Here is a 12,256-nt window from a genome sequence, read left to right on the forward strand (position 1 = left end):
TGAGTGATTGCAAGAGCTCCGACATGAGCCAGTCCATGCGTCATCTGGACCATCGCCTGTAAATAAGCTGCAGGCAATTTCCACTTCTCCATGTCTTTGCTTCTCCAACAACCCTCGTCATCTAGTACCCCATCTGCTGCCCAAGCCGCGAGTTCAGATTCAGTGGCTGAATTTTGAATATCCCGTATTTCTGCTCTAGCATCACTCCATCGCTCAGCCTGTGATTGTACCACGTACATGGGGGAGCTAGTTCGGGACATGGCCGTCTGTCTTGCTATACTGTCTGCAAAGGCATTTCCTTGGCCCACTTTGTCCGTGATCTTTTTATGGGCACTACACTTCACTATCGCTACTTTCTTAGGGCCAAGCAACGCGTTTAGGAGATCACGCACTAGCTCTCCGTGCATAATGTGCTCTCCGTGCGATGTCAGAAACCCACGTTCCCTCCAAAGTAGCCCGAAGTCATGGGCCACTCCAAAGGCATACCAGCTGTCCGTGTATATGTTCACACATAATCCAGCACTCAATTCGCAGGCTCTTGTTAAGGCTATCAGCTCTGCTGCCTGAGCCGACTTTTGTGGTATCCTAGCTGTTTCTACCACTGTCTTAAGCGTCATGATCGCATATGCTGCGGAAGTCGTACCATCTGGCAGCCTTAAACACGATCCATCAACCCACAGTTCCCCATCCACTTCTGGAAGTGGCATATCCTGTAAATCGACACGACCCTTTGTCTGTTCCTCGGTCAGGAAAACACAGTCGTGATGTTTTTCTTCCTGACCCTCCTCGGCCGGATAGGGCAATAAAGTGGCAGGGCTCAAAGTAGCGCATCTTTTCAATGTAATATGTGGCGCCAAGAGTGTCAGCTCGTATCCTGTTAGCCGTGCACTCGTAAGGTATTGGGTCTTAGTTTGGTTTAGCAGGGCATCTACTGCATGAGGAACTAACACCAACAGTTTGTGGGATAACACTATTCCCTCACTCTGTCGTATGGCCACTGCTGTTGCTGCTACCGCTCGAAAACACCCAGGCAACCCTCGTGCTACAGGATCCAGAATGGCAGAGAAGTATGCACATGGTCTCTGCTTATCCCCGTGTAATTGTACTAACACTGACAACGCGCACCCATCATTCTCATGCACGTACAATGTGAAAAGTTTCGTGTAGTCTGGTGTACCTAACACGGGTGCGGAACAAAGGGCCTGCCTCAACTGCTCAAAAGCTTTCTGACATTCCTCTGTCCACTCAAGGGGCATCGGTGTAGCTTTGGACAGTAATGCTAGCAAAGGTTTTATGATATGTGAAAAACCCATGATCCACTGCCTACAAAAGGACGTCAACCCTATAAAGGCACGTACATCTCTCTGCGTGCGGGGGACTGGTGTATCTAAAATCGCTTGAATTCGATCAGATGTTAATGCACGCCCCTCCTTAGACAACAGATGACCTAGGTAGGTCACCTCGGGTCTACAGTATTGAAGCTTTTTCTTGGAAACCTTGTGATTGTTTTGTGCCAAAAAGGAAAGCAACGCAAGTGTGCTCTGTTCACATTGTGCATAGGAGTCAGCGGCAAGCAGAAGGTCATCCACGTATTGGACGAGCACGACGCCAGACTGCAATTCAAAAGAATCTAACTGCTGTTTCAAAGCCTGGCTGTAGATGCTAGGGCTTTCAGTATAACCTTGGGGAACACGACAAAATCTATACGATTTATTATTGAGTGTAAAGCCGAACAGGTATCTGCTATCAGGATGAACAGGAATGGAAAAGAACGCATTCTTTAAATCAATGACGCTAAAGGTGGTGGCTGTCGGTGGAACCAAGGTAAGCAAGGTCGTAATATCAGACACCACCGGGTATTGGGGAATGACAATTTTGTTAATCTCTCGCAAATCAATAATAAATCGATAGATTTTACCGTCAGTATCCCTCTTAAGAATCGGAAGGATAGGACTGTTACAAACATTATAAGGGACCTCCTCCACAACCCCTGCAGAAATCAAATCCTGAACAATATGTGTCAATGCAATTTCACCTTCTCTCGAAATCTTATACTGTGGCACTCGTGGCAGAGGGGCCCCCTCCTTAACAGTAATGTGTATTGGTGGAATACGCATCTCTCCCACATCCGTATCTGAGGTCGCCCACAACGTATGCGGTAGAGAGGCCAAAGCTGGAATGTCTAAAATAGCATAAAATCTGTCAGGGTCAGGGTAATTGTCATTCAGGATAACCCGCACTCCCTCTGGAGCGCAACGTATTGTCGCTCGAAAGTATTTAAGCAAATCAATGCCCAGGATATTGTCTGGGGTATGGGGTGATAACAAAAATTGGCCAAAACTGAAATATTTATCAATGCATAGTGCAAGGGGCTTGGACAATGGGCTGGGGGAGGGTGTGCCATCAAACCCTACACACGTAATCATTTCGCCAGACAGGGGAGCCCTCGGAACCAAGTTTTTCGACAAAGCGCTACGAGTAGCTCCTGTGTCGACTAGAAATTGATCAGTAGAACCCAGAATGCCCGCTGTTACATATGGACCTTGCTGATCTACCGGCACTTCAACTGATTCCTTACCCCATCCTACGCAATCCTATGCATGCACATAATCCTGGTGCTCCACATTCTCTCCCTCAGAAATTTGATATTGATTCCGTCTATCAAACGTATTTCGTTCGTCCTGGCCACGGCCCCTCTCCTCAATCTGCCTACGATCACCTCCACCACCTCTCGCTCCAGTATAACCTCCTCTTGGCCTTCCACTTCCTCGACCACGCTGACTACGCTGTTTGCGAAGTACCGGACAATCTTCAGCCCAATGCCCAAACTCCTTACAATACGCACACTGATCCTCCGCTATGTCCGTACGACCATACGATGCGTTTCCTCCACCTCGTCTACCTCTATCATTCCCTCTACCCTGTGTTCCCCGAACCTGCGCCAACATCACCTTCGTTTTCAATTCCTTCGCCTTTTTCTCTACACTTTCTTTAGCCTCCACTTCCTGCCGCTCATAATACTGAGCCATAGTTAACAAGGACGCAGGGGTCGCCGTGGCCCAGGAACTTTCACTCGACTTCAATCGCTTTGCAATCTCTGGTAGGAGATTAGCTACATACTTATCTACAAACAAATGTCGACCCGTATCGTCAGTTAAAGATTGACCACTGTAATCATGAAACGCCTCCTCGAAGCGTGTAAAGAAATCTGAGACCGTTTCATCGGGTTTCTGCTTGCACGACGTTAACATGGTCCAATCAATCTTTTTGGAGGGAACAAGCGTTTTTAATTTATTCAAGATAGCTGCCGGAAGGTCTAGAATTAGCTGACAAGGCTTACATGCTGGTTCTCTATCCAGATCTGCAGCATTTATTTCTTTCCATGTCCCCCCCAATATCGTTTCATCATTATTTTTACGAATTTGCCTCCACATATCAGGTGGTAAAATTAGCCCAAAAAACAAATCTATATCCACGAGAGTCATCACACAAGACGATATAGCCCCCTCCACCCCCTCATAAAATGCCGCCGGATTCTTCCGAAGATCAGGTAAAGAATTTTTCAATGCCATGACATCTGCTCTATTCCGTGGCGTGTAGACCCAATTATACACAAAATACCCTTTCGCATCCTTCGACAATTTATCATCATCAGTACCTTCCCCTTTAGGTGGAACATACAAAGGCGCGGCTTCACGCATAGGCATAACATGCAACGCAGAACTCTTATCTGAACCACGGAGAGAACACTCTTTAGCCCGCCCGTTATTCTCCAATTCGGACTCCTTTTGCCTCCGTTTCCGTTCCTCCCGCAATTGGGTTGTCTCATCCCGCAGCTTGATCAATTGCTTGAACAGGTCGTCAACATCTGAAAGATCAAAATCACCTTTAGCCAAATTCTCACGATACACTGACAACACTTTAGGCTCTAACGTATCAGAAAGTTCACGATATGCGTTTACAACTTCATCCGCCAGACTGGACAGAAAATACATTAATTCAAGATCCGACCACCCTTTCTTTTCTGTTAACAACTGCTCCTGAGTAACACAATGCTTATTCACTTTACGAGCCCAACTGCGTAAATGAGCGGACCTTTCCGCAGTAAACCTAAGAGCCGAAACCCCCTTCTGACCCAACTGATCCTGTCCATCGTCCTCTGAATCCGCAGCCGGAGCCGTCGGCGAAACATACGGAGGCGGTGACCGATCTAACAAAGAAAAATCATCAATTTCATTATTAAGGACAGGATAAAGTGGTCGACGAATAGGAAATTGACCAGTCATTTGCAATTTACGTTCCCGTTCCTCCCTTTCTTTCTTCTCCTGAGCCTCCTTTTCCTCAAGCTGTAAAGCCTTATCCCGAGCAGCCTTACGCTGCTCTTTTTCCGCCAAGGCATTCGTTCACGCGCCGCTTTCTCCCACATTCGCACGCAATCAAACATATTTTGTCTAGACCTACGTTGAAACAGACATTGCTCTACAAATTGTATTTTACTTAAATCAAACGACCCGTGTAGAGGCCATTGCAATTCAGGATCGGCCTTGGTATACTTATGCCATAATTTACCGTACATAATAGGGGGAAGGCCAAGTTTGATATACATTTCCCTATTTGGTGTTTCCTCTGGGGGAGCCGGCTGTGCTTCTGCTAACCTAATTGAGGTACCTTCTCCAAGACAACACATTCCTCGGAGTGTGCTAAAAACAGGCATGTTCGAAAAGTATCACGAAAGCGTGACACCGGACAAATGGCACTTACAGTTCTTCACACAATTGTGCTGCTCAAGGGAAAAAAACAAAGTTAGAGAAACATCTCTACATGCCTGCCTATGTGAAATGCACTACACATATAAGTTCAAAGATCACAAATTCACAATGTTAGCTAACTCGAATCAAAGACGTAGATCATAGGACTTCGGCAAGCGTCCGAGGACTACCTTACCGATCACAAATCTTACCCAAATTCCCAAATGTCCAGATTCCAACTGCCAAGGTTTTGTAAGCCAAATCAGCCAAACGGCACTTTCTCAGCGATGCAGACACTTCGAAAACTCAGTCGGAGACCGGCGCCACCTGGAAGGTCCGATCGGAAGGAAAGGAAAAAACACCGTGGCAGCCAAGACTCGGGTCACTCGTGGCAGCGCGCGCCCATGGCGGGTTTCCAAGCCTTCGTCACGACCTCTCCTTCGGGCATCCGAGTCGCCGATGAGTCCCTTCGTGGTCGCCAATTGATGTAAATCGGGGTTCCCAAGGCCTACACGCTTCGGAGATAACCCACTTATACTCAAGAACTGTTGGCACGGAAACTGTAAAAGGCAAAGAACAAGTTTATTAAGACCCCATGGGGTGGTGGTACACTCAAACAGCACCCTTCGGTAATGCAAGAGGTATCACACCGAACACCGGTGTGACCCCGTTTATATACAATTTTGGGGCAATAAAAGATAGGCGGCACAAGTTAAGACACATTTAAGGACATATATGGTCATGTTTTGGAATACTGCCAGCTCATTGGAGGGGGCACTACTCCGCTGGTCAGTTTGGTGCACATTCCTGAAGGCTTACGGGTCAGTGGGAACTGCGCATGTGCGGCTTGACCAATACTAAAAATAGCCTGTTGCTGGGCAGGTTGGGGTGGTCAGTGGAACAGACAACGGACTAAAGGGCACGCCGGCCACGAGGCCGCTCATGGTCTAAGATGGCCGCCGCAACATTCAAAAATGGCGTTTTCGTATATAGCCAAGTTAAGGAGGACAACGTGTAGGTTCAGCTAATCGCTAATGCGGCCGGGCCAATTACGACAGCACGACGATGCGCGGAGGCGGCAAAGAAAGAGACGTTGGCCAGACTGATGGTGAACAGAATAGAAGAGAAAGAGCCCCGAAGAGACAGCAGGAACAAGGTAACCCCACAGAAAGGCCCGAACAGGTGGCGGCGAAATCCAGGCCCACCGGGAAAACAAGCAGGAAGCGGCAAGAATACCTGTTACCGATGTGGAAGCACGGCACACAAGGCCTATGACAGGAAATGTCCGGCGTCTCGCGCCAAATGTATGTTCTGCGGGATTGTAGGGCATTACGAGAAGGTGTGCCGTAGGAAGACAGCCAGGAATGTGGTGAAATATGTCGACCAAGGACAAGAAGACCCAGAGGAGAGCAACCACGAGGAAGAAGACACAGTACTCTGCATTTACGACCAGGTGCTATGTGTGGATACCAAGAGATCAAGCAAGCCGGTGCTGGACATGCGATTGGTGGAGTGCCGATAAACATAGTGGCAGATACGGGTTCGCCCTACAGGATAGTCCAGAGGGCGTTGTGGAACAAGACATTTAAACCACATTTGGGCTTAGACTTAGAGAGGCTGGACATAAGGCCCGTCTCATACAATGAAGACTGCGTACCCATGGTGGGGTACAGACTATTAAAATTTGAATTTAAAGGACGCAGCGCTAACTGCAAGCTGTACATCTCGGAAAAAGGACCATCGGTGCTGGGGTGGATGGACCAGGGTGACCTGGGCATCAAATTGGACCCGGGAGGAGAGGTTCAGGTTTTGCTCACTGAACCTGAACGATGGCCGGACCTGGACAAATGAAAAGGGAATACCCGAAGGTGTCCGGAGGCAAGGTGGGAAAACTAGAGAAGTTTGCGCACAAGATTATACTCAAAGTAGGAGCGGAACCAGTGTCCCACAGGGCGAGGAATGTGCCCCCCGCGGTGAGAGACGCGGTGCAGGTAGAACTGCAGGCGTTAGAGAAAAAGGGCATAATCGAACCAATCACGTGTGCCGAATGGTTGGCACCACTGGCGGTGGTGATGAAACCCAGTGGGAAGGTCAGGCTATGCGTAGACCTGCGTGAGTTAAATAAGAACATTGTAGTGGAGAAGTTCCCCTTGCCACGGATTGAAGAGATGTTGGCAAAAACAAGAGGAATCAAGTGGTACTCCACCATTGACCTAACCTCAGCATACCACCAGATCGCATTGCACCCGGAGAGTAGGCGGCTAACGTCATTCATCACCCCCTTTGAATGCTACCAGTTCCGCCGTATGCCGTTTGGGCTGGCGTCAGCGGCGACGGTGTTTCAAAAACTGATGCACCAATTGTTTAAGAACGTGGACGGCATCCAGTACTTCCAGGATGACATCCTAGTGATGGGACGAGAAATGATAGACCACGACGTGAAACTTGCTAAAGTGCTGAGTGTGCTGGAGGAAAAAGGCCTAACTGCAGAGTGGGAGAAGTGCCGCCAAGGTATGGAGTCAGTGACCTACTTGGGACACGAAATTGGGGTGCAAGGAATCACGCCCAAGACTGAAAACGTGAAAGTGATTTGCAATGCGCCACCCCCCACCAGCAAGGAGGACGTCAGATCCTTTTTAGGCATGGCAGAATACTATAGTAAATTTGTTCAACATTTCGCAACGAAAACTCACCACATGAGACAATTAGCGAGAGAAAAATCAATCTTCAATTGGACGGAAGAAGCACAAAGGGAGTTTGAAAGCATAAAGATGGACGTGGTAAGCGCCGTACCCCTGCAAGGTTACGACCCCCAAGGGAGAACAGTGCTCACGACAGATGCCAGTGACAAAGGCTAGGTGCTGTGTTGATGCAGGACAGAGGACAGGGAGTGGTTGAGATATTGAGCTTTGCATCCCGCACACTGAGAAAAAGTTCAGCGTCATAGAAAAGGAAATGTTGGCTGTGGTGTGGGCAATGACAAGGTTCCGACAATTTCTATGGGGAACACGATTCCAGTTGAAGACGGATCACAAACCATTGGTGAAAGTACTCACCTCAAGTCGGCATGCCAGTGCCACACCCAGAATTTCGAAGATGACTCTGTAGCTCTAGGAGTACAGATACGATGTGGAATATATCCCTGGCAGTCGGAATAAAGTGGCAGACTACTTGAGTAGAGCGGCAGCCATGGAGACGGAGGAAGAGGACAAGGAAGCCAGGGAGGAGATGGTAGCCTTGATGGATGACCAGGAGAGGGTCATTAGCAACCAAGAGTGGGACGAAGCCTATAAGGAAGATCAGGACATACAGGAGGTGAAGGAGTGCATAGTGAATGGTTGGCCAGAAAAGAAACACCTTAGCGAGAATCTAAGGAAGTACTACGAGGTCAAGGAGGAACTGTCAGTCGATGATAAGGGAGTGTTTGTATACATGAGAGACAAGGTCATCCCCCCGGCAGGAATCGTTCCGAGACTCCTAGCGATACTCCATGAAGGACATCTGGGGATCGGGAAAACAAAACTACGGACCAAACAGGGATACTGGTGGCCAGGCATGGATCTGAAAGCTGAACGATATGTCAGGGAATGCATCCAGTGCCAAGGAGCGGACAAAACGCTCAAGCCTTTGAGGCCTGCATTAGGAAAATTCGACTCCCCGAAGAACCTGTGGGAAGAGCTGTTTATTGATGTCTTGGGCCCGATCTTGGATGGACAAGGAACCCAGAAATATGTGTGCGTCCTCATAGACAGGTACTCCTTGGCCAGAAGTGAAGGGGGAAGAAGTAATGGACACAGAGACAATTCTGAGATTTCTGAATGACACGTTCGTGAGAGAAGGCATTCCCAAATCCATACTGAGCAACAACGGTCCTCAATTTACCTCAGAAAAATGGACTCTAATGGCATCCTATCTAAGCACACCTCCATATATCACCCGGTTGGTAACGGACTAGTAGAACGTTTTAACCGAGTGGTGATGGGATCTGTACAGGCTGCCATAGTGCAGGAGCTGGAAGGGGCAGTGGAGGCCAATGAAGGAAATGAACTCTCCAACTTGTAGATGGACATGAAAATTGGAGACTCAAATGAGGAGCAGAGCATCAGAGGTACCCCCAGAACGGAGATGGAGAAGAGTATAAGGAGGTCGATGGGGAGCCCAGCTGATCTGAGCCGCGGAGAAGGTAGCGGGTAAACTCAGGAGAGAGAAGCTGCGGCCACCCTGGTAAGGCACACCCGAGGGGGGGAGAGCAGTAGTGAGACCATCCAGGTTCCAGGACTATGATATGAGCGGTGGACTGTAAATTTTCATGTTAGTTTTAGTTGTGGAAAAAAGGGGAGATATGTAATGTCAGCGCTCTAGCTGACGCACGTCGCGTGATGACGCAACGCGCCCCCCGGCCATTTTATGGATGCGCACGCATCCACATTATAGAAGCGTGAGTGCCGGAGCCTCGAGTAAATCGGCTCGGCGCTCTCTGAGGATATATAAGATAAATAAACACCCTTAACCCTAAGGTGGTGTCTTGTCATTATTAAGGAAGTGAGAACTTTACATGATGTAGCGTAATTTGCATATGGCTGCCGTAATACAGGGTGTATCTTCCCCTGAGCAGCTGGGCGATGTTCTTGCCGCTTGCTTTGATCGCTGGATTACCGATGCGGGGAGAGGCAGTCCTCTTTCTATGTATCCGCATGCGCAGGTGCAGATGGGATTGTACCGAGGTACCAGGAAGAGTTCTGTTTAAATCAGAGCCACGCAAGGGCGCATTTGCAGCAGTGGTTGCTCGCATCCACTGTGAATCGCGAGTCCTGAAAATGCCGGCCGCATTCTCTGCCGAGACCAAGTAAGTCTTAAGTAGAGTCCTTTAGTGACGTTTGGTTCTTTATTAGTTATATTTTCAATACGACCTCTTTCGACGTTTACCCTCATGCGGATAGTCTACTAAGGCTGGTATGTCCTTCCGTTTGTTGTTCAGGTGTGCAATTCTTTGCCCTGGTAACGCCGCCATTGAGGTTGCAAATGGGGAAAGCGCCTTTGATTAATTTAGAAGGGCGCTTCAAGATAGAGTGAGTTAAGTGCTGCTTATGTTCCTGATTAGGGAATTAACTCGAGTAACATTATTGAGGGGAGGTGTTTGAATGATGTCTTTCATTATATTATACTTTTTAGTATCCTGGTACGAATATTAGTGGTTTCATAGCATGTGGAAGAGATCCTGTCCATTGTTTGATCGTTCCATGAAAGTGTGGTGAGCTCGGCCACTTACGGTGATGCGTCTGCATTGATTTTCTGTGAGAGTGAGAAGCTTGGTTGTTCTGCTTCCCTCTTACTTCGTACATCCTATGTGTTAGATCACAGTGAGGGGGTTCTCCTCCCTTTATTGCTTCCTTCATATCTTTTGTTGAGTTTATTTCACACAGGGTGTGTGATTGTTTCTGTCTTGACACTTGGTGTCTTGGGTGTCTAGTCTTTGTTATTTCTGAAGTATTGGCAGCGAAGTGGTTGGACTTTGGTGCAATGCACTTTGGCATGGGGTGGTCACCTGCGTGTGTCGGTGTGGCTAACTTCTAACTATAAATCATATATTGGGGTAGAAGTAATATTGTTATGTCGTTTGTTCACAGTAATGTGTGTAACCCTGTCCTGAAGTGGCCAACGAAGATAAGGCTGAAACGTGGTCACGTCGACACTCAGTTGGAGGAATCTGAAAAATTATAAATGTGTTAAAACACTGCGTGCTACATTTGAGAGAGGTCTGTTTAGTAAACAGCCATATAGTGTCACACTGGTCAGATTTCCTCAGAGTGGTTCTCTTAGAAACTATAGGGGGACACTCGTATGATTAATTTGTGTAGGGTTTGTGTTATGTACTACATTGTGTATTAGTTTTTTGTATGTATAAATAATTGTATTTTGTGTTTTTCCACTGCTGAAAGGCGCTAGTGCCTTTCTGTATGTAAGATTGAGAGACATTCATGATGAACAATGGTAATTTTCGAGAGAGTAATTTAATGTATCGACTCATTTAAAGTATCTTGTATTATTTCCTGTGATACCCAATTTTGTTTGAATAGCAACAGGCTGTCATTTTAAAGGTAGAATGACTTTGCGAACTGTCTTTACAAATACATTGTGTGCAAAACCGACGTTGGTGGTATGGGCACTTTAAAAGTGATAATCTACCCTTTTGTTACATATTAGGCATCCCCAAGGTCTCCCCTAGATGTCCCAGGGGTGGGGGCATGAAATCTTAAGCAAGAACCTTATAAAAGATATGTTATATGCCTGAGGAAAAACTGCGCATTTCATTTTTCTCTATTGTAGATTCTTAGCTCTATAGGCTAACATTGCAATATTTTATTTGGGTACAACTATTGCCAGGAAAGAAGTAAATATCATTCAAGGACTTAAAAGATTGGTATTGATAAATTCAACAACTTGCCCTTGTTGAATTTATCATAACTAGTACACAAGAGACGTTATAGAACCTTTTCCTCTGTAAGCCAAAATCCAGCCTTCTAGTGGTCTCTGCTGATTCGTCATCCTTAAGAGGCTTAGCAAGGCTTCTTCGATTAGGTGATAAGTGGCCTGGCTGGATGAGGAGGCTATCTGATGAAGAGAGCTCGGCAGCTAGGTTTGATGATTCATAAAGAGGGGGCTGTGTAAATCAAGCTGAGCTCAAAGAGACAGTAGATCGGTAAGGCGTGCCAGGCATATCTACCCCCATATACTGTATCCCAGCCAGATGGCAGGCTTAGGACAGGAATTTACAGAGGTCAAGTGGGGGAGAGCTAAAGCAAATGAGCCGAAATGTGAGATGGTTTTGTCCACTCTTACTCCTCTGAAGAGAAATTGTCCTTGTTGGATTTTTGAAGTGTAGTACTTTGTTTGACAAGAAGATGCCACACATTTCCTGCCAGCTGCTACTGGCAAAAAGGATAAGCTGGTCCTGTGGGATTAGCCCCTTTGAAGGATCCTCATGTTGCGTTTTGAAATACTGACATCTGGTCTTAGGAAGGCCAATATGCATTTAGGACAGTCCTAGGGACAATGAATCAGCGTATGATACACTATCTTTTGCTAGGAAAATATGCAGAAGTTCATAGGGGCTTATTGTATCTACCCTTTATGGACTTTTCATCAGAATCCTAAAGTGTCACTTGAGCCTAGCTGTGAGGTATTCTCGAACAAATGGAGGCTGAACCAGGTATGATCCTTTTTTATCCTGTAAGCACTATAAAGTATGGGTCAAGGTTAAATTGCAAAGCATAGGGCTCTTTCACTCAATTAGGTAAGAGTCAGGGCTTCATTCTAACTTTTTTCTTCTTCAAATCTTACATAAACAACTTGGAAATAAATATTCCAGGAACAAGTAAAAGACATTCCCATGATCAGAAAATTTGATTGCTAAATGACAAATTAACTGCAATGCTGCATTGGTAGCTTTGAAAAATGTTTTCAACATCTGAGACCTCACTTAGGGCCATATTATCAAGAACAACGAT

Source organism: Lissotriton vulgaris, chromosome 3_1 (assembly GCF_964263255.1).
Source record: "Lissotriton vulgaris chromosome 3_1, aLisVul1.2, whole genome shotgun sequence".
Lineage (NCBI taxonomy): Eukaryota > Metazoa > Chordata > Amphibia > Caudata > Salamandridae > Lissotriton > Lissotriton vulgaris.